The sequence below is a fragment of the Sebastes fasciatus genome, chromosome 3, assembly GCF_043250625.1.
Source record: "Sebastes fasciatus isolate fSebFas1 chromosome 3, fSebFas1.pri, whole genome shotgun sequence".
Lineage (NCBI taxonomy): Eukaryota > Metazoa > Chordata > Actinopteri > Perciformes > Sebastidae > Sebastes > Sebastes fasciatus.
The window spans coordinates 38,114,244-38,137,094 of record NC_133797.1 but is presented as its reverse complement, the minus strand read 5'-3'; the positions used below and the strand labels follow the sequence as shown (position 1 = coordinate 38,137,094).

General features: G+C 41.7%; 1 long non-coding RNA gene across 1 annotated transcript; it reads left to right on the top strand.

Moving 5' to 3' along the window:
• Positions 1-292: 292 nt before the first annotated feature.
• LOC141765371 (uncharacterized) lies at positions 293-19,704 on the top strand. The gene is made up of 3 exons (XR_012593466.1): positions 293-601; positions 736-916; positions 17,780-19,704. It is a non-coding gene; the product is annotated as an uncharacterized LOC141765371 (long non-coding RNA).
• The last annotated feature ends 3,147 nt before the right edge of the window (positions 19,705-22,851 follow it).

Genomic DNA, 22,851 nt, shown 5'->3' with positions numbered 1-22,851 from the left:
CAATCCCATTGGCTTTTTGTCGAGGGAACCAGGGCGATGCTAACTTCAGTGTCATCGCTGGAGCACTCTATTCTCATCATCCTCAGCTGTACTTTGTGTTTTGTGCTAATTGGCACATGTTAGCATGTAACACACTAAACTAACGCGGTGAACATGGTAAACATACCTGCTGCATGTTAGCGTTGTCATTGTGAGCATGCTCAAAGAAGTTTAGCTCAAAGTCTAAGTAAAGCCTCAGAGCTGCTGCATGGCTGTAGACTCTTTTGGAGGTTACATAACACCAGTAACAGCTCCCAGTCTACATTATATAACGTGTCTACTGGAAGCTAATGGACACATTATGTTATGTCTGTTATGTGTGGATTTGATCCACTGCTTTGCTGGATGACGTGTGCGAGCCCCGCGTGGTGTCCCATATTCCCCTGTGGAGTTATTTTCCCATGACCACTCATAGTTCTGTTTTAGGGAGGCCACTCACATGCAGGGCTGACCAGGAGGAGGTGTTGGGAGCAGGAGATCTGTAGCTGTGGTCTGGGAGGAATCTTCATCACATTGGCAGTGGAAAAAAAGACTGGGCCAGCATCCAGTGTCTGAATTTAAGGTCAGTGTATAACGTCATTATCAACTCAACGTCTGTCTTCAGTGATGTCAAACTCAGTCTTGATTAAAACTAAACAGTCTTGTTTTATCTCCTCTCCTCCCTGATCTCCTCCTCTCCTCTCTATGTGTCCACAGAGCTGCTTCATGAACTCTCATCTTACCAGATAAACATGTCCTCCTCCCTCCCACCGTCTGACTGGTTCCCACCACTGGACACAGCAGGGACGGAGAGCAGCGGCGAGGTTTGGCATCGCTGGACGAAGATTTACTGCTGTGCTGTTGAGGCTGATGTTCTGGTGCTGGATCCTGTGTAGAGGTTAGATTTAATTCCTATGATGCGAGTGATTCCTGTCCAAAATGAAAAAAACTTTACATTCAGAGAGAGAGAGAGAGGAGCCGAGGTAAGAGGTAGAAAAGGATGTTTCTGACCTCCCATGGTATTACCTGCTATCCTATGATGCCAATTTTCATATATCCAGCTGGTCCAACCCGATATCACACCAAAGTGTGTAAAAGACCCACCTCTCCCGAGAGGATAAACAACGAAACAGAAGTACGGAAAACACGTCACAAACGTTCCAAAAAAACACGTCGCAAACGTTACATATAAAACAAAACCGTGGTCTGTTTAAAGTCCTGTGTTTGTTGGACCCATCCACCTCCCCTCCCTCCCTCCATCAGCAGTCTCTATCTCTCTTTTTATTCTACGTCACTAGCTCTGAGCGTAGCATATTCACGTTTACATTGCAGACAGTACAGACCACATGGCGTACACATGACACGCCTAAAGCAAGAACGGCATTGTCATTGCACGCTTTTGCCTTGAGCATTATCGTGTCATTCATACGCCTTTCTGTGTGACCGGTCAGGTTAGAGGTGGAAGGAGTACTCAGATCTTTTACTTAAAGGTCCTGACAGACCAAGCCGATGGTCGGCTGTCGGACAGGTCGGGGCCGTCAGTGAGCGCCTGTCTGTCTGAGGATTTTTGGCTGATTCAGCGTGTTGAATCGGCAGCGGAGCTCGTCGGTGAGAGAAATCACTCTGATTGGCTGTTCAGCTTAAATGAATCAGTGCACGAGAAGAGAAACGGATGTGAGGAAAGCAAGCCAACGAGAAAAGTCAAGATCAATAATCTATTACTACTTTGTATTAATGATCTTAATCTAATCTTCTAAGTAACTAAAACTTCAGTGTAGTGCAGCAAAAAGTACATTATATTTCCCTCTGAAATGTTATTTAGTTAAAGTGTAAAGAAACTGGAATTACTCACACAAAGTGAAAGTACCTCAAAATTGTACTTTAGTACTTCAGTAAATGTGTTTAGTGTTGTACATGTTTGTAATGAAGCCCAGCTGTCTCAGAGTCCGTTAACAGCGTGACACCCTGCAGGGTGTGACAGTACGTTCTCGTTGTAATGGAGCGTAACAAATTCATTTCTACTTGTTGGTTAAAGTCATTTCCTGTTTTCCTCCTGAAGGACCTTCATACACACAGAGGACAGATAATATGCTCAGGTTCCACATGTCAAGTTTAGAAGAGAGCAGAGAGAGGACGATAATGAGATGCTTGTTGGCAAACTCCTAAAAATGACTGGAAGGAAAAAGAGACAGAGATGTTTGTTTGCAATCTTTTGGATTTCATCTGAAATTTTGATCTTAACCATGTGTTTGAATTTCTACACGATGAACCTAATTTTAACATTCATTAGCCTACAGCTTAATAGGAATTTATGACGCTGACTTTGAAGTCAAATTGATTGTATTTGATGCCAGTTGATGCTCTCGTGTGATGCAGCGTCATGTAGCCAGATGGGTTTAGTAAAAGTGTATCAGATTATGCACAGAGGCGGTCAGTTTGGAGCTCAACAATGACATCACATGATGAGTTCCCTAGCAACAAATGTCAGGTTTAACAACCGCTGCAGTAAGAAGTTATTTTTATTTATTTATTTTTATTTTTATTTTTTTATTTCTATATTTTTTTCTACTTTTAATGGCATATTTATTTATTTATTTATTTATCGAGTAATTTATTTTTTTATTCATTTATTTTTGGCAGGTTCTATTTTCCCTATTCAAGAAATAGACGAAGCCAAATCATGCATTAGTTTTTAGCTGGAATGACATGATGACCTTGTGTTTGTTCCTACGTGAAGCATTAACCCTGCAGGTCTCCGTCTCACTGCAGCCTTCAGGGCAAACAGCTGCCTGATCGCTATCAAATGTTCCTTAAAACACCCTCTCAACCACACACCTCCTGCTCTGCTATTCACTGTTTGACTTCAGCACAGCTTTTTAAAGTCATAAGCCTCTTCTACACAAACACAAAAAAAAAAAAGCCGCCCTGCTGTCAAGCACTCCAAATCACTCTACAGAATAAACCCCCTCCTCCTCCTCCTCCTCCTCCTCCTCATCGTCGTCTCCATCTCCTGCAGCTCCACCATTGTCTTTGGTCGGGCCGAGCCAAAGGCCTGCTGCTGCTGCTGCTGAGTGTTTGTAGAGACACAAAGAGAAAAGCAGCAGTGTGGCTGAGCAGGGAATAAAAACAGAGGGGGAATGAGCGTGGGAGGGGTTAAGTGCTTTTTGATGGACTCACTGGAGGAGGGAGCTGGATTGTTAAAGGATAAAGGTGTGAGAGTGTACGCTCTCTACGCCGGAGTCAAACCCAGCTGAAATAATGTCACGCAGTCATATTAAGCCCCGTTTCCACCGCAGGAACTTTCCCCTGGAACTAGGAACCTTATGAGGAACTCATTGCTTTTCCATTCTCAGGGACCAGGGTCTAAATAAGGGCATTTTCAGGTACGATTGATCCTCACCGTGCCCGAGTACGATTGCTCCCCCCTCTCCGCTCAGCTTTCACATAAGTAAAGTTGTTCCGTACCCGAGTACACTTGCGTCATCCCTCACGTGTATTTGTTTATGTTGAGATCAGCTGTTCTAGTGGCGGAGCATCGTAAAACACGTCGTCATTAGTCTTTCCAACAATCACCATCTCTGGTTTGGTTGAAATAAACTCTTATTTCACGGTTTGATGAGAAAATATCGTCTCTCTCTCTCTGCCCGCTGAGCGGCTCTCGTTCTTCCAAGGCAGACCATTAAACTAGCAAAATAAAATAACAAACATCGCCCGACCCCATCGCCTACTATTCTCTATATTTTAAGGACCGTCTCGCCTGCCTTCCTGCTTTATCACCTAGGCTGCGGCCGTACAGTTCAGAGGATAAGATCGGTGCATGCTGCGCGCATATACAGACATGGATAAACAGTTTTATATGTAAACAGATTTCGGAGACAGACGGCGTTGAAAACAGCCTGTCCTTTCAAAACTACTCGCTGACTGCTAACGTTACTCGCCTTAAATAGCAGTCCACTTCTGTGTTTCGGTACGGTTGGCTTTCACACCTGATGCGAACCGTACCCGAGTACACATGATCCGTGCCCAAGACCACCTTTTCAAGTGGACTCAGGTACAGATCAACGAACCGTGCCCGAGTACGGTACGGAGCGTTCACACTAATCAAACGAACTGGACTTTGGGGTCAAGGGTACTTGGATCTGGGTCTGGGTCCCTGATGTGAAAGCACCCTAAGTTCCGTGGACATTTTACCCCCCCAAAAAGGTCCCGGTCCTGACGAGGGGAGAACATTTCTCTTTGTTTCATATAGGGCTGTCAATCGATTAAAGTATTTAATCATGATTAATCGCATGATTGTCCATAGTTAATCACGATTATCAATTTGTATCTGTTCAAAATGTACCTTAAAGGGAGATTTGTCAAGTATTTAATACCCTTATTAACATGGGGGTGGGGAAATATGCTGCTTTATGCAAATGTGTGTATATATTTATTATTGGAAATCAATTAACAACAAAATAATGACAGATATAGTCCAGAAACCCTCACAGGTACTGCATTTAGCATAAAGCAATATGCTCAAATCATAACATGACAAACTGCAGCCCAACAGGCAACAACAGCTGTCAGTGTGTCAGTGTGCTGACTTGACTTTGACTTGCCCCAAACTGCATGTGATTATCATAAAGTGGGCATGTCTGTAAAGGGGAGACTCGTGGGTACCCATAGAACCCATTTTCATTCACATATCTTGAGGTCAGAGGTCAGAGGTCAAGGGACCCCTTTGAAAATGGCCATGCCAGTTTTTCCTCACCAAAAATTAGGGCAAGTTTGGAGCGTTATTTAGCCTTTTTCCTGACAAGCTAGTATGACATGGTTGGTACTGATGGATTCATTGGGTTTTTTAGTTTCATATGATACCAGGATCTTCACTCTACCTTTAAAACTGAGTCTGCTACAATCTAAAAATCACAAGCTGCGTGAAAGAAATTAGTGGTTAAAACGAATTTGCACTAACGTGTTATTATCGCGTTAACTTTGACAGCCCTACATGAAACATTAAACATCTTCCTCAGAGAGCTGCGACTCTCATCTAACCTATTTTACAGGAGCCGTGCGCTGAGATTAATCCAGATGAAGTCACATGTAGCTGTGAGCAAAGTCTGTGTATCGTCGTTATTTTTATGTTCTCTCTCTCTTTAATCCCTCAGCGGTTGAGTTCTCATTTACCACAAAGCCATTAAGAGTCATTGTGATACCAGAGGAGAGCATGAAAGATCATATTTATCTCCTCTGGAATATTTATATATTTTGAGGATGAATATTACTGTACATGTGAGACCTGCCGCTCTCTTGATCCCTTTCATATGCAGCACATCTACGCATGTACATTTCTAACTGCTGCATACTGTGGCGACTCTATTAAAGGGTCATAGTGAATTAAAAAAAAATGCATTTCCTTTGGCATTATAGTCACCTAATTAGGCACCTTTTATTTATTGTTTTTTTACTTTTATATAATATAGAAAAAGGAAATGGATGTGTTTCGCTCACAAAATAAATCAATAAAATAAAAATGACTTCCAGTGGGAATTAAACATTTACGCTTCATTAGAAGCGAAGTTTGACTTCATTTCATGTTTGCTTGACTCCTGAGAATTACATTATGAGAAAACCTAATTTATTCCGAAGAAACAATTGGCTGTATATTGTTGAGTAAAAGCAATGGGAGGAATCTCTCTTTAAAAAAACTAGAACCAGATTGATGAAATCCATTTGCTGCTGTAACAAGAGGATTAGCTGGAGTTTGCATGCAGGAATGAGGTCAGTTTATGAACTCTGCGAGGCTCAGGAGATGATAATCTGGGGAATTATGGAGAGTGGGAGACACAAAGTTGACAAGAAGTTTAAAGAATGGAAGATAGTGGTGCGCTCGGCTTGGCGGAAATGTTTAAACAGTAACTAAAAAGCAGAGTCACTTCCTCAGGCAGGAGCCATGTGAAGGTTATATTGAAATACCTTCAGTAGTTACGTAGCTCGCTTGTGACGCAACACGGAGAAAGACATTTTTGAATCATCAATTTTGTACAGATGTTCACGGTTCCCAGAGGATGAATCCTGATGATGTTGGTGAACTTTTCCTCTCTCACCCAGATGAGGTCGACATTTAAGATGAGATAAAACTTTATTTATCCCGACGTTACATTTTTTTTATTGAAATCATCTCAATAACTATGCCATGAAATTTGGTTCAGACATTCAAGTCCTCCTCAGGATGCACTGTTATAACTTTGATGATCCTTTCACTCTTTTTATGCGGCGCCATCATCAGGTGAAAAGTGTAATTTTGTGCATGTCAGCATAACAGTAGACTTGTAATGGTGTGTTCACACCAAGAGCGAAGCAAACTTTTCGCGCGGCGTGATTACATACAAAGTCAATGCAAAGAGGCAAATGAATGACGCGAGTGGCGCAACGCCAACAAGCAAAATTGGCGTATTTAAAGGAGTTGAAATATTTCAACTCGAGCCAGAAATTTGTGACGCTGTGATGTGAAAGCCTATCAGGGTTGAGATTCTCCTCCTGTCGTCACTGATGATGTTGAATCAGAAATGGAGGAAATAAATATTGTATCTGTCTGTTTTTGCCTCGCTTTACTCGCGCGAGTTGGACCACCAGTATCATTTGTGTTCATTCGCTCTAGACGCGCCGAAGAGGAGAATAAGCTTGTCTCCATAGATACCGACAACTTTTCTTTCCACCATCAACCAGCGAAGAAATAACCACTGTTGCTGCTTTGTACATTTTGTGGAAGTCCCAGATATGTCAGAAAACCAAACGCAGTCGTATCTGTGTTCAAAACATCACCCGGCGGCGAGCTGTATTCACATACAATTCCATTGCACTGACTGTATCTAGTAAGCCACACGTCGCTACTGCGGTATGAACCCAAAATAAACAGATTGTGCTGTGATTTAATTGAAATAACAGATCAAAATGATGCTGAAATAACTACATAATGATGCTGATTTGTAGGAAGTCTGAATTCATGCTTTGTCAGGTCTGTCCGCAAGACGACAAGCAAACAACTTTTAAAATGCTTGTTTTCTGAATGGAGTTTGGATGGATCAGTGCCAGACTATGCAGCTGCTCTATCAACACTTAATATAAAGTCATCTAGGCATAAATACGACAGCAACGTTGTTGTTTCTACCATAGACAGTCTGTGGTTTATACACATCCATTTCTATACAGAGTTTGGTCCGGTCTCTGTACAGATATGATGTACTATCGTAGCTCTGGGTGACGTCAGTGATGACAGGAGGAGAATCTCAACGCTGGTTGGTTTTCACGACACAGCGTCACGCAAATTTCTCGCTCAAGTTGAAATATTACAACTCCCGCAAATACGCAAATGACGCACATTTTGCGTCGCATCATTCCCGTCTATTTGCATTGACTCTGTATGCAATCGCGCCGCGGGAAAAGTTTTTTTGGCGTTTGGTGTGAACGTACCTTTAGTGTCCTCTCACTATTGTGTAACTGTTGCTCAGTGTGGTGACGCTCTGCTTGTTTTCACTGCTGAATTGAGCTGATTTCAGTTATGGAGCTCTCTGAGTAGATCCTAAAACTGAAGAGAGAAAGACGTCAATAGGCTGAGAGAGGATGGATATAAAGGCGGGGGGAGATGATAGTAAATCTGGTTTTATCATTGAATGAACATTAACAGACCAGCACATGTTTCAGTGAATGAACCAGCAGAGAGTCAGTGACAGTTTGACCACTAACAGGCATCTTATTTAGTCCCTCTTAGATCAAGAATCAGATCCTCAAAGACAGCAACATGAATTCATCCACATTTTAAAAAAACAAAACACAATGAACACAGTAAAGACGTTTTTAAAGCACCAGAAGAGGAATCTGGGTGAGACGTCCCGCAGCTACACACCACCAACATAAAAGAAAAAGATAGCCATCACATGACTGAAGCCAGTAAATGTGCTTCATTCAAGTCTGCATAAAGGAGGTCTGACTTCAGAGAGGAAGCCACGCAGTGATCTACAATGACTTCCCTCTTTATTACCCATAAACCATCCCTTTCTTTCTCTGAATGTGGAGCGCAGAGCACTTTCCCTACACTGGCAGACCCGCGTGTTGATATTCATGTTCATTCTGTTGAATAAAGTCACAACAGAACAGAAAAACTCACTCTTTCACATTCCTCTCTGTATTTCTCCTCCCATGAAAAAAACGTGTGGTGATTCACAAGAAAAGTTTGACTCAGTGGTGGTTATTATTATTTCTTATTACACGGCGTTGTTGAATACCTGATTTAACCCGACTATTAGGGCCGCATTGAGGGGAAAAAAAATCTGAGATTTAGAGAATAAAGTCATAACTTTACGAGAAAAAAAGTCGTAATATTACGAGAATAAAGTCAAAACTTTACGAGAGAAAAAAAGTCCTTTCCTCCTCCACAAAAGAGTCGGTTTCCCCATCTGGTTCTTTCTTCAGAATAAACACAGTTTCTTGAACAATTCTTTCAAGGTTCTGATACTGATGATAACGTGGTGCTGATGTGCCAAAAGTTGACGTATTTGGTTATTTGTGAAACCTAAACTAAAGTATAACTTCACAAGATGCTCAACGTTCCTCATTTTCACACCGGCTGCTCTATTTCATCTCCAAAATAACATGTCAAATTACTACTTTATAATCTTCTGACTTTATTCTCGAAATCTCAGGTTTATTTTTTTTCCCTCAATGTGGCCCTAATAGTCCGTTGTACGTTTCTGATTGGTCAATCACGGCATTCTACGGTCTGCTATTTCTTTATAACAGACCGTTGCTATGGGCGTAGTCCTGATGTCGGACTCTGGCGGACTGTTTTTGTGTCAAATTATTGATTTCTTCATTAAGTAGCCGTGTAATGAGCGGGATAATGTACAGCTAGCGGGTCATTGTTGTGAAAGAAACCCCTTTAGAGCACTGAGAGACCGCTTCAAAACCGTACTCCACAGACCAATGGGTGACGTCATGGTGACTACGTCTACTTCTTATATACAGTCTATGATGCAAAACTCGCTAAACTAAGATGCTGAACATGGTAGACGTTATACCTGCTAAACATCAGCATGTAAGCATTGTCATTGTGAGCATTTTAGCATGCTGTCGTTGTCATTTAGGTCTGAATACAGCCTCGCAGTCTTGTTAGAAATTAAACATGACTGTAGCTGTAGAATGAAAACAATGATGAAAGCAGAATTAGAGAAGATGAGACAAAATGAGAGGCGCTGGAAACATGCAACTGAGTTCATCAATCAGCCAAGAAGAAAGCAACCGCTGCTCTCCCGCTGCCTCCCGAGGAGCTAGACGGTTAATAAGAAGGAGACACAACGATAGAAGGTGATTCACTGGTTTTCCCCTCTGCGTCCACGTCACGCCTCCGCTCCCGACCTTTGACCCACAGCCTCTTGACCTCGGCTTTGTCCGGCCGTCAGGTGCCAGCTTGCCTTCCGCGGGGATCGGGATTCCTTCAAGATGCTCTCACCGGAGGGGGGTTCGGTATTGTCTCTGCTGGACAAAGAAAGAAATATCACCAATCGCACTCCCGTGGCCATGAACAGCACTGCTGGTTTTCATCAGGACTCTTCCCTTCTCCCATCTCAGATCACATGTCTCTCCTGGCATGATGACTGCCAGACAATCTCAGACAAAGACATCAAAACATTTGGAGGAAAATATGAAATCGTTGTGCCTCCCTCTTCCCCTCCTCTTTGATTTGTAACATCTTGTCAGAGATCAAAGTGCTGCCGCTCTCATGCAGAGATATCAGTCTTTTTAAATCTGTTGCAGGTTGGCTTTGGTATGGCTGTCCTCCCCAACAGGAATTCATATCACACATGCCTCCTCCTCCTCCTCCTCCTCCTCATCCTCCTCCTCCTCCTCCTCCTCCTCCTCCTCCTCCTCCTCCTCCTCTCCTTCTGTTCTTCATCCCTCTCTCATCACGATACATAATAACAGCATCAAGCCAGGGGGACGGAGTCGAATCATCCCGACTTCAAAAACAGAAGATATCCATCTTGGCAACAGTGAATTTACTCCTTGTTTTCATCCTCCTTTCTTTCTCCACCTTGCTCTCTCTACCTACCAGAGGAGCTCAATATGTGAGATCAAACAGGAAGTGAGGAGCAAATTGTCTCTCTGTCTCCTAAACTCAGAGGATTAAGGCCAGGAGACATCTGAGGAGCAGTCATAAAGTGTGTTCATGCCTGCCGGGTGTAAAGACAGAGAGATAGAGAAGAGAGGAGCAGTGAAGATGCCAGTTAAAGGCCCAAACACACCAACCCGACATTGAAGAGCTAGCGGCGATGAAGGCCGACTGTTGCGTCACCTCACGTCGCCTTTGTTTTGGCCGACACGTTGCACTTGAACACACCGCAAAGACTACAGCAGACAGCTAGTTCGCACGTACATTCTCCGCTGTCGATTCAACATGCTGAATCGTCCTAAAACCTCCAACACGGGCAGACTAGAGCCGATGGTGCGGGACACACCGCAAAAACTAGACCGACAGACGCCCAAACTGTCCTACGGCCGACCGTCGGCTTGGTGTGTCAGTGGCTTAAAGCCTCCCTTCAGCCAGTTTTACTTCCTGTTTTTTGGTTAATGTTCTTTCTCAAACAGAGAACGGGGGTTTTGTTAATAGTCAGACGCAATTCATTACCATGGCAACCAGATTGCATTGTTTTTCAACCCAGTTTAGATGAAACAAGTTTAGATGAATTTACTGTTCATCAGACCACAAATGAGACAAGAATTAGCGCAACATGCCGACTCTCTCTTACTCGCTCTCTTCTTTACCATCCCATGATGCATGTACAAACAGATAAACCAAACCAAAAATACAACCTCCTTGGCGGAGGTAATTAACTGTATGTTGACCTGATGTTAGCAGATGTGTTTTCTTGTTGAAATGCGATGGTGAGTGACGGGTTGTTAGTGGGTTTAGCCAGGCAGCTGCTGTCCCCTCTTCCTGGTACAGCGTACTGGCACTGAATCCTTTAGTGGTGGTAGAGTACTGGATCGTACCGGCCAACTTTCACCCCTGTAACTAACTGCAGGAGTCGGTGGGTGAAACTCTGACCTCTATGAAGAGAAGTATGTGTGGAGGGTGAATGCAGACATTTATCTCAAGTTATCATTTTGCTGTTCAGGTCAACAATACATCTTTTAGCTCAGGATATCAGCCTTTTATTGGTGTCTGTTGTAACATTTTTAGGAGGCTCTCTCAGCTCACATGGCTTTCCTTTACCTGAAGTTAAAATGTCTTTAGGTTTACATATTGGTAAATTGTAAGTGGATGATCATAATCCTCTTCATCGTCTTCAATCTCAGCTCTCTGTGATGTTGTCTTTCTCGACGGCTCTTCTCCTTCTTTCAAAATGACTCTTTATCTTTTTATCTTCGCCGTAATCCCCCTCTCATCTCCACTCAGCCTCCTCTCCTTCAAACATCTGGTGCCATTTTAGGGCTGCCTCCACAATGTGAATTTATTGAGGCTATTTTTCATGCAGCACTTTACATTAGAGGAGAACTTTGACTTCATTCCTCTGTTGAGCTGATTCAGGCCAGCGGCTCGATAAACACAGTTTATATTGAACAACTTTAAGATAATACTTATTAAAGGAACAGTTCAAACTCATAAGACGATAAGTCAATGCATCATATTCAAACTATTGTCGGAGGGAAGTGTTGCATAAACTGGTCATTTTGCCAAGTGAGATTATATAAGTGACAAAACAGAATAAGTTATACTGTATATGATATTTTCCTTCTCATGCTAAAACAAAGTCACTCATAAGTCTCATGCAACGATCGAACGCCCAGTTGGAATGATTACATTAAAACTTTAGAACAAAAAACTGAATGAAACAATTCAAATAAATATCGCCAGTAAAAAAGAAAACAATAAGGTGCTTATATATATTTTATATTAACAATGCAGAAATTGACTGTGTAAAATGTCAGAAAGATTCGCTCGTAGTGATGAACCTAGAGAGAATTATCACCCGACTCTGCAGTTAAATATTTAGCCTCTTTCAGTTGGTTTTGGTTTTTTTACGGCTCACGACTTTACTGCTTTGGTTCAGTCTCACCGCTCTCATACTGTAAGTCAAGTTTCCAGACACAGCAGGCAGCTGTTTCTAGTTAAAAACTCTGATTAAACCCACTGTACTCTTCCTGTCTAGCACCAGACGACTCAGCAACAAAGATAGAAAACATAGTGGAGCATTTAGCAGCTAAAGAGAGTTCATAAAAGAGAACTGAACAGAGAGCGTTAAATTCATCAGGTGGACAGAAAGAGTGAATGCTAACGTTGCTCTTTATCAGCTAGGCAATTGTTTGCTAAAGGCCTAGACACAACAAACTCCCAACATCAAAGAACTAGCGGCGATGAAGGCCGCCTGTTGAGTCGCCTCACGTCGCCTTTGTTTTGGTCGACAAGTTGCACTTGAACACACCGCAAACAATGCAGCTGACGGCCAGATATCACGTACGTTCTGGCGTTCGTGGCTCTCCTTTTGCTCCTCCTCTTTCTCATTTTCAGTTGGGTCTCAAATCGCGTACGCTGGTTTTGTCCACGACGTCTGAACGTTTGAAAAAGCCCATAGATACTGTATATATTACAAGTGCGTCAAACATCTTGGGCGATTTAGTTTGCCTTGAATACGCCAAGGGATAGACCGGTCTGTATTGTTCTGATTTCTTTTCCCGCTTCGTTTCTTTGTCTCTTTCCGTCAGAGTCGGTACGGGAAGTGCAATGCTGCCTCCCGCGGTTAAAAACAACAACTCTTTTGGTCTTTGCTGACGGAAATGATGTCTGTGTTTATTTGCATATAGAGCAGGGGGAAGTGATCCGATCACTGAGGACGCATGTTAATACCAGGTCTGAACCGGGCCTTTGTTCCACGCCTCTCTTAACTTCTTTCTGTTTTGTACTTCGGAGCAGCAGAAGCTCACAGTTCTGTACTTTTTGTGTTAACACTGCGCGCTGAACAATAAATGGCAGTGCTTGCCTGACTACATCGGCAGTCTTGTTGCCTCCCTTATCCCTAGACACCTACAGAGTTGTAACACTCATTTTCACACTTGGTCAAACAGGAGGAATTATGGGTAAGACTTAACCGTGTCACGACAACAATTCAAACTGACGGGGGAAAGTGTTGTCACATCAACGCCCAATCAGCCGGCTTGACAGCCTCCTTTTGTTCTGTCTTTAAACGTCCGTTGTTCTTCTTCCTGGCCATGCAGACTTCAGTCAGAACAACACAAGTCAAGTGTGCGATCACATCTTCACCTGTTGACAAAACAGCTCAGAGAGAGTAACATCCTGCCAAGTCTTTGTGTCTTCAACCGTGATCGTCCTCCCCTCACCGCACATCTCTCATCCCTCGCTACTGGAGCCGCGCCAGACACCTTTCCCAATGATAAAAAGGAGCTTTGGTCCCAGAGAGGAGAAGGAAGGGAACACAGAGACCTGAGCTCTGCAGTCTGTCTCTTTGTTTTTCACTTTTCCTTACAGGTGTTTGCTCTGTTGTTTGTCATGAGGTATAACGAATCTGACATGACCTCAGGAACCTCTTCCTCTGTCAACAATGAGCTGGTCATTCTAGCCAGAGGCTGCACTCAGGTGGGCCAAATGGTTCACATGTCACCTGAGGGGAGGGGGGGTCAGACAGGACCGGCCTGCAGCAGAACAACCAGCAGGACTCTTTGTTAGAGAGCTGATGGAGCAGATAGATACTTCCTGGGAAACGGATGGTCAGAGGTGTGGGAGTGGTCTTACATGAACACTTTTACAAACAGAGAGCTGAAGTCACTCCCCTTCCGGTGCACCACCATGGGACCTTGTTTTGGAAAACAGTAACAGAATATTGATTCATATTTGATCAGCGCTGCCTCGTTTGACCGTTTGATCGGAGTTCGCGAGTGATTGACTCGTTTCTCTCATAGACGGCAGCTGGATGGCAGACTCCAGATCGGCTCTGATTGGTTGTTTTCCTCCGGTCTGTGAAATCTTGCAGATGCCGTTAGGAGCACCGGAGGACACAGAGGCACATGATTTTCTTTTTCAGATTACCTGTCTCATGCACTACTGTCAGGATATAGTGACCGTTTTAAATCATATTTGCTCCATTTCTACCGACTGCAGCTTCAAGGATCTCCACTTTTGATTGTACAGCAGTTCATCCAGTTGCTCTGGAAGCTATTTATAACATCATTATTATTTTTGGGCTCCACTTCTCTGTGCTCTGAAGAAGGCCTTGTGTTGCCAAACTGTCAGCTGATGTCATACATATTATGCTGCGTATCTGTCACTGTATAGTGAATCTATATTTATATATATATTCTAAATGCAGTTACAAGGAAATGTATTGTGTGAGGGTGAAGTTTACACATAGAAATCTCCAACATCAACCCCAGCAGAGCTCTGTGGACTGACTGTGTGTGACTATGAAGCAGGCTGAAAACAAACGTGGAGCCGACGTGATTTACTGAACGTAGCATTTTAAAAGTATTTGATGAAGTCCATAACTACCTACCGTTGGGAGTCTTTATGAAAAACAGCTTGAGAAAGCACATTAGTGTTCATTAATAGTGCAGGTACAGCATGTTCCCAGGATCAGGATGGAGCCGGGTTAAGTTTGGCCTGGTTAAGAGTCCTGGGACCGGCCCAGTCCACACAGTCTCTGAGTGGGTGGCCTCTTCCAGATCTGCACATGGTTTCATCTCCTTTATGCATGAACATACAACACACACACAAAACATACACTGTGTTCCACTTATTGAGGGCTTTTATCAGTTAATATGAAAATGTTTTCCCCGCGGAAACCACAAAAATGCTCCTCCAACTGGAAGTCCAACCGGCAACCGCTTTGAACGATCAGCCGCAAGACGTCACAGCGCCGTTTACAGAGCTTTAGGGCAGATTGAGAGGGATAAAGTTTGGTGGAGTGATAGAGGGCTAAAAACAGAAACAAGGAAGGAGGGAGCTGGGCCAGCGGAAAGATAATGACTTTCCATGAGGTTTTCATTCAGTCTATGAACTATTTTTATTTAAAGGTCGACTCCATCTGCATTTTTTCCCATTTTTTTCCAAATGGAAACCTCCACTCAGCCGTTAGCAGAACGCAGTGACGTAGGTTACCACAGTAAGCTAATCAATAAGGTTATGAATAATGTGAACGCGAGGCACTAGCTCAGTCAGATCTTTCTGTCGGGGAACTGAAGCTGTTATATCGCTCTCTTCAAAGCCACCAGACTCCTTTCACAAAAACAGTAATTTAATCTCTCAGAAGACGTGAGTTTCTGGTCTACCGCTGCATCCATCGGTTAGTCTGTTTGTGTTATTGTGTGACTTTCTGATCTGAACTAACGTGGCGTCCACAGCAGTACATTAGCTTAGCTTCCTGCCGATCCTCCTGTCTGCTTCTCCAAACTGGGAGCACGCCGACCGCCATCTAAGTTACTGTATGTAACGTTAATACACTGACTATAAGGATGTATATATATGCTGTACATGTAGCAGCGTCATCATGCAGAAACCTACGTCAGGTCACGATGTGGGAAACAGTTTTTAGAAGGACTTTAAGGGACATTATCATTTTGACGCTAAAACATACTTTGACCAAAATTTTAATGTTTGGATTTGAATATATAAGGAACACCACTGGGAAGATACAGGATGATATAAAAACCTAAATAGGAAATAGCTTGATTGATTGGTATCTAACAAAACATAACACATTCAATGACAACTTTGGCAACGTTTTTAAAATACTTGCTTTCTAAGTTATGACATAGAAAGTATGTTTAAAGCAGATATAATAATTTTTTTAGACTATGACACCAGACTACAGTTCTTCTCAGCTCTCCAGAGTTTTATAGCGTCTTTCAGCTCATTATTTTGGTTTTCCAGCCGGCAGCTTCACTGTTTGGTTCAGCTCTCATCAGCGCCGTTTATTCAGCTGCAGCTGTTTTCAGTGAAAAAGCAACACTGCCTCAGTATATTGGTGGCAATAATTTGCTGTGGGCCAAAACCCCAAAGTCCTACCACTGGAGAGACTCTCCCTCTCATTTGAAGCAGCAGATATCCATCAGTTACACACTCACACACACACACACACAGAGCTGGGCTTGGGGAAGAAGAGAATTAGAGGTAACCACCAAGACGTTTACGAGCAGCCCCATGGCAGCCGTCCGCCAAACAGGACGGCTGCCACAGAACCACAGCGGCAGAGAAACCCTCTGTCTGTTGACTCTGCAGATTAGTGACTTAATATAACCACACAAAGACGGCCTTTCTCTCCGCTGCTCTCAGGGAATAAATGCTGAAGAAGGAGCAGCGCTGGTTACATAATCTATTTTCTTTACTTCCAATCTCAATGTAGCTGCACTGCAGTTTGTTCAACTTTAACAATGAACATATAAAATGTGTGAGAACCAGACGTGGAGGTGCTGCTATCATCACACACCCCGTCCAGAGTGTTACAGCAGCTCCAGGTGTATTGGAGAGCTGCCAAACCAACCAGGGCGTGAAGCTTTTACACACTTTGTAGCCTCGAGGCAAACACTTTTGCTTTGTGGTTTAATAGACGTGTAATAGACATTTAATTTGTTTATTTGAAATTGATTTCGTACTCTGAGAACACACACACAGCAAGGTGCAGTCCATCGAAATTAAAACATGTTGCACAACTCTTGTCCAGTCCACCGTGATGCTTTATTCAGCAAACCTTTAGACACACTTGTTAAAGTTTAAACACATATACTCTTACAGAGAGGCAGGTATTGACCCAGTAAACCCTCCAGCTCTTAACAAACAGTCTTCTCTGTTTGTTTCCCCATCAGAAACTTTAAGGTTGCTACTCCGTTTGTTGAAACTACATGTTTACACTGAGTGAAATATTGGAAATAAATATGTGCTTTTTAAAGCTGATCCATTTCATCAAATGGACATATTTAGATGTCTTGTGCATCATTTCATAACTTTTCCTCAAAGCTCAGCCTTCTTTGGGAATTTAAAATAAAGTTCTGTGAGTCTGAATAATGTTTGGCTGAAGAATATGAGTAAAGACTGACCCACAGGGAAGATACTTCTTCTTAAGGGATTTAAATTGCTGGTATTAGTTGTTTTTTTTAATGGACAAAACCTCAGAAATGCCTGGATTAAGTATTTGAATCATATATTAATTCAGTTTCAGGACCATAGACTGTATATAAGAAGTGGACGTAGTCACCGTGACGTCACCCATAGGTTTCTAAAGTCCATGCTCATTTGCATAATGAGGCATAAATGCATAAAGATATGCAAAAAGAAATGTATAAAGAAAAGAATACAGAAATAAATAAGGGGTGAAATGCAAAGGGGAAATTGTGCAGATATAAATAAATATATTAATGCATAAATACATACATTTAAAAATAAATGTAAAGTAAGTAAAAAAATAAATGCAAAAATGAATGATAAATAAAAAAATGTTTAAATAAATAAATAAATTTAGAAATGAATATAAATACATAAATAAATAAAAGGCAAAATTAAACAGAAGAGTAATTAAATAGGAGAATTAATACAATGATAAATAACTAAAGGAGCAAATTAAACAGAATTCATGTCATCATAATCAATGTATGTCACATTTTATCAATTAATAAATGGCTACATTTATTTTTTAAATTATTTTTGCTACATTTAATTACATATTTATTTATCAAGTCATTTATTATTTTTTTTATTTTTTTTTTATTTTGGCAGGTTCCATCCTCCATACTGAAGAGCGGTTGTTGCCATCGCCATCGCCATCTTGGCAGTGACGACTCCTAAAGGCCTTAAAGCACCGGGGCATTTATTTTCGTACGATTAATTTGCATGTCAATATGTTTTTTTGAAGTGATGTTTTTGTCATGAATACTTACAATACACACAAAATACAAATATTACGCAGCGAAAAAGCAACTTCACATCCTGAGAGCCATCGGGTTGCTCGCACAAACCCGTGGACTAACGACTAACAACGCCATCGTTTGCTGTTTTTCTCCATCATTCATAGCAGCCATACTGATGAAGGACAAACCCTGAGCCATGTATATAAGCCCTAGTTTCTCACAGTGTGTTTGCTTTCACATGCTTGGGCTCCACACATCCTGCAGTCTGATGTTATGATTCAACACATGAGCTCATCACTGGTTGATTGGCATTTTACGCTCGGCTTAGGCAGCCGGATGAAACAGACGTGATTAAAGGCTGGAACAGGGCAGTGTAATCCCAGCACTCCCAGAGGGAGACTGGACTCATATTAGTGAAGGAGTTATCTAATAAAGGAGGGGACCACCTACAGGGCAGTTGGGAGGATACAATATCTCATCCAACATCCGCTCTCAGAGAGTTACTGGCACATAATGAGACAGAAGGAGAGAAACAATGTAGTCAACAGTGATATAAAGTAGCTGAGTCTGTTGAGTATCAAACTGTAATCTACTGAAGGTTTGAAACATGATACAGTTTGAAATCAACAAGATCAGGAGGAGGAAACTATTTGGACACTTCCTGCAACAACTCTTAAATCTGCTCTAATTCATGTTTTACATTAACAATGGATGAAATGACTCAACGGTCAAAAACCAAGATGGCGACAGGTAAAAACCAAGATGCTGATGGCTAGAAACCAAGATGGCGACAGCCAATAAAACCAAGATGCTACAACCAAAAACCAAGGGGGCAACGGTCAAAAACCAAGATGGCGAAGGCCAAAATGCCAATCTCAATCTTCAAAACCGTAGTCCACAAACCAATGAGTGACGTCACGGTGACTACGTCCACTTCTTATAAACAGTTTATGACAGAAACACAAGTCCAAATGAATGCTAACGTGGCTCCGTGTCCGCTGGATGTGTAAATAGGCAACATGTTCACCATATTAACTTTAGTCGGTGATAATCAATGCTGTGTTTACAGCTTCTTGTGCCGCCCCATGTGGTACGAATATTACATAATGTTGATTTAAATAATGCAGTATTAATGATCAGAAGCTTAAATACTCAGTAGACGCTGCTGCTTCCTGGCTGCAGGGTAAAGTCACACAGAGAGAGATAGTGTGAGACTTCAGTCAGTGATCCAGTGGCCCAGTCTGTAACCATAACAGCCACATCATCTCCACAACAGAGGGGAGTGTGGAGCGTCACGCCGGACATGGTTGGACTTCTCTCTCTGGCTGTTAACGCGCTCTGCCCTCCGGCGATATCAGCAGCTGTGTGCCTCTGAACCATGAATGGGATGTTCAGTCTCCGCCGGCTGTGACATCATTTTGTCGTCACGATCTGGACACACGCAAACCTCAAGTAGCAGAACGCCAATCGATTAATGTTCAGACGGTTTATCTCTTCATCTCTCTGATGTTTATTCGTGACATGAAAATGTCAGCGGCCACGGGGGGGGAGGATGGGACATCCCATGATACCACCTCTTCAGTCAAAACAACCAGCAGGAGGGAGAAGGGGTGCATGCTGGGAGGCATAAGGCATATGTTTCTTTTACACTGTATGCACAGTATGCAACACATACAACACTTTCAGTGGTCTTAATGTTATGGCTGATCGGTGTATATACTGTATATAGTTTCTGTTCAGTTTCTGAAAGCTCCAAGTTTACGAGTTTTGACGCGTTTGTTGACGTTGTCAGAAATGGTGCATAATAAGTGAATATTCTGTATATATCTCCTCTGTCATTATGCCTTTGCATTTCCTGCATTATGTTACCCGCTTGCTGCCTTCAAATTGTTAGCCTCTGTGGCTTCTAGACGCCGACAGTAACCTTAATATTGCCGTTGCTTAGCAGCGGTGTTCTCACCACTTAACCACTTGAATGCCAAGCACATCGTGAACACGACTTCCCGTGTTGTAAACACAAGCTCACAAGTTTCATTTGAAGCCAGCACTGGTTGTGATCAGCACTGTTGACATCAGATTTTGGCCCGTGTGGCTCATGTTGCAACTTCTTCTTGTGCGTTTCTTTGAGCTGCACAGGAGCGATGTGCGTCAGTGGTGTTTTTGGTCGTGAGGTGATGAAGCAGTGAGGCTGATTTAAGGAGCTCTACTACCATCACTCATAACCCCCAACTCTCTAATTACAACCACAGGCTCACAATGAGCACTGGTGCTGTGAACCGGCACTTTATGACAACACGGTGGGGTACTAGGATCATAAGTAGCTGAGTAAAGATTGACACCTCTGCCCCGCCTCCCACTGATGGGATGACTTGACCTCAGACCCTCCATCTCATAGCTGGAGAGATTAAAAAGCAAAGAATGACCCGAAGCACCGGCTCAAACAATCCAGTCACACGTGATGATGAGACACAAACAACACTCAGACACGTCAGTATAATATGTATCTGAATATTTAGAGGTCAGAGCATCTTTACTGAGATACTGCTCAGTGATATTCACATTACTGGATGGCAAATGTCAGCTGGTAATACATCCCACACACACACAGCTGGGATGCTGTTATGCAGGTCGCCGTGGAGACGGCGGGGAATGAGAGAGAGATGGCGGAGAAGAAGGAGGGGAGCGCTGGCTTCTCTTTCATCAGGTCACACACACACTGACATCCATTCAACATGTTCGCCGCCTTATAAACCCTGTGACATAACGGCAGACACCAAACTCTTGATCTTTCTGCTCGTCCTCTGTCTCTCGTCCCGTCCTCCTGTCATGTCAGACAGCGTCTCTTTGCTTGTGTGGTGTTAAGTAAATATGAGAGAATAGTTTTGGGTTTCTAGTATTATAATTTGACTTTATAGCTTTTAGAAATTAAACCTCATGACCCTGAAACTCTCTGACCTCCTGCACAGTTCTCTGGAACCAGTCGTCTGCCTTTTAGCTGGTAAATTGCTGCATCTCGTTTTTTTATTTTGGTCACTTTATCTCCTTTTTATTGTTTTTATCGTTTGTCTTGTTATATATTCTGCTTCTATTCCATCTTTTCTGTTCAGTAAAGCCTATAAATATAGCTTTAATAATTATAAAGGAGAGTGGACGAATGTCAACAAGTAGATCTACATGTGGTGTCATACTCTATACTTCTACTTTTGAGCATGAACTGAAATCTAATGAGTTTTTTATGGAAATAAAAAGTTACATTCTGTCATTTTATGCAGAAATGTTCAATCATGAAGCTCTACAAAACATGTCTGACCCCGGTCTTGACTCCTGACTGATTCGGAGGAACATCTCACCACCCTTTCGGTGACCTTTGAACCCTCATCCTACAGTAGGATGCAAAATCAACGTCCCATCACAGTTTTCAGATTGTTAGATTAGAGTCTGACTGCAGCTGCAGGGAACCGAGTCTTATCAAACACAAGTCATTCACAGCTCTGTGATGCCATCTACTGTCTCTGTGGTGCATGAGGAAGGGTCTTCATCAGCAGTACAACTGCATTTCAGTCTCTTAAATATAATTACATTTCAGTTAAATCATTCTCTGAACACATTTCATGAGAATGAAATGCAAAACTACTGCAGGTTATTTCTGAGTCTCATGAAATGGTGAGAAACTAAAACGTCTTCTATAAAAAAGCAAAATAAAAATGCTGTTCTGGATGTATTTTGCACTATTTGTATTGTTTACAACTTACAGAACACTTGACATGTATATAGACATTTTAATTCTTATTTTATTGGTGCTTTTATATATATATTTATTTATGTAATATTTATATATACACCTATTTGTGTTCACTACTTGTGTGCATGACAGTTCTTTCTTTATTTGTCCAGCTTTGTTGTCCTTGTCCCTCGCTGTTATTTCTATGTAAATTGAGAGAAATGCAAAACAAAAGTCAAAGTCCCTGTTTGTGCACACATACTTGGCAAATAAATCTGATTCTAATGACCTTTGACGTCAATTTAAGGGAGTTAAAGATATTTTTATTGTGCTCTCAAGAGTAGAATGTTAATTTTATTATTTTTTTAAAGATTAGAAGTTAATTCCACATCTAACTATGGTATATTTATACCTACTAAAATGTAGGATTAGTAAAAAATGCAATATTTGCCTCTGATATGTAGTGGAGTGGAGGTATAAAGTAGTATAAAATGGAAATACTCAAGTAAAGTACAAGTAACCTACCTCAAATTTGTACAGTAGGATACTTGTGTGTAATCTACTTAATTACATCTCACCATTGCAAATAAATGCAGTACAGTAAAAAGTATATATTATATATGTATATAGTATATGTAGGAATTCCATCTGAAATGTAGTGTAGTACAAATCTAAAGTAGGCCAACATGGAAATAGGCTACTTAAGTACAAGTACACTGTTTAAATAGTTTTTATTTCAACATTAGAATCACTCACATACAGATGAAGCATAACAGAAACATGAAAAAAAAAAAAACCAGTGCCAAACATAAATGAATGAAACAAATCGAACATAAAATAAATAAAAAATAAAAACGCGAGAGTATGACAGTAAGTTCAATTAAAAACTGTGAAGATATTGTATACATTTATTGTTTTCATAGCTTTTGTGTTTCGTGAGGAAGAAATTGTTGACACATATTGTTCTATTTCCATCATAAATACAAAAAAATTCAGCTTTTTTTTTGGTAAATTTACATTTGTGAATGTGGAATTTGGTGATAATTAAACTTAGATTAATAAGGAAAAATGCATTTCTGTGTTTGTCACTGTAGACATAACAGCCAAATATAATATTTCTATAGTAAAATGCAAAATCTGAGAAAATGTTGTCAACTATAAAATGATTAACATCTTTCCACAGTCACTATGCAAATTTACAGGACTAAAATAACAGAGCA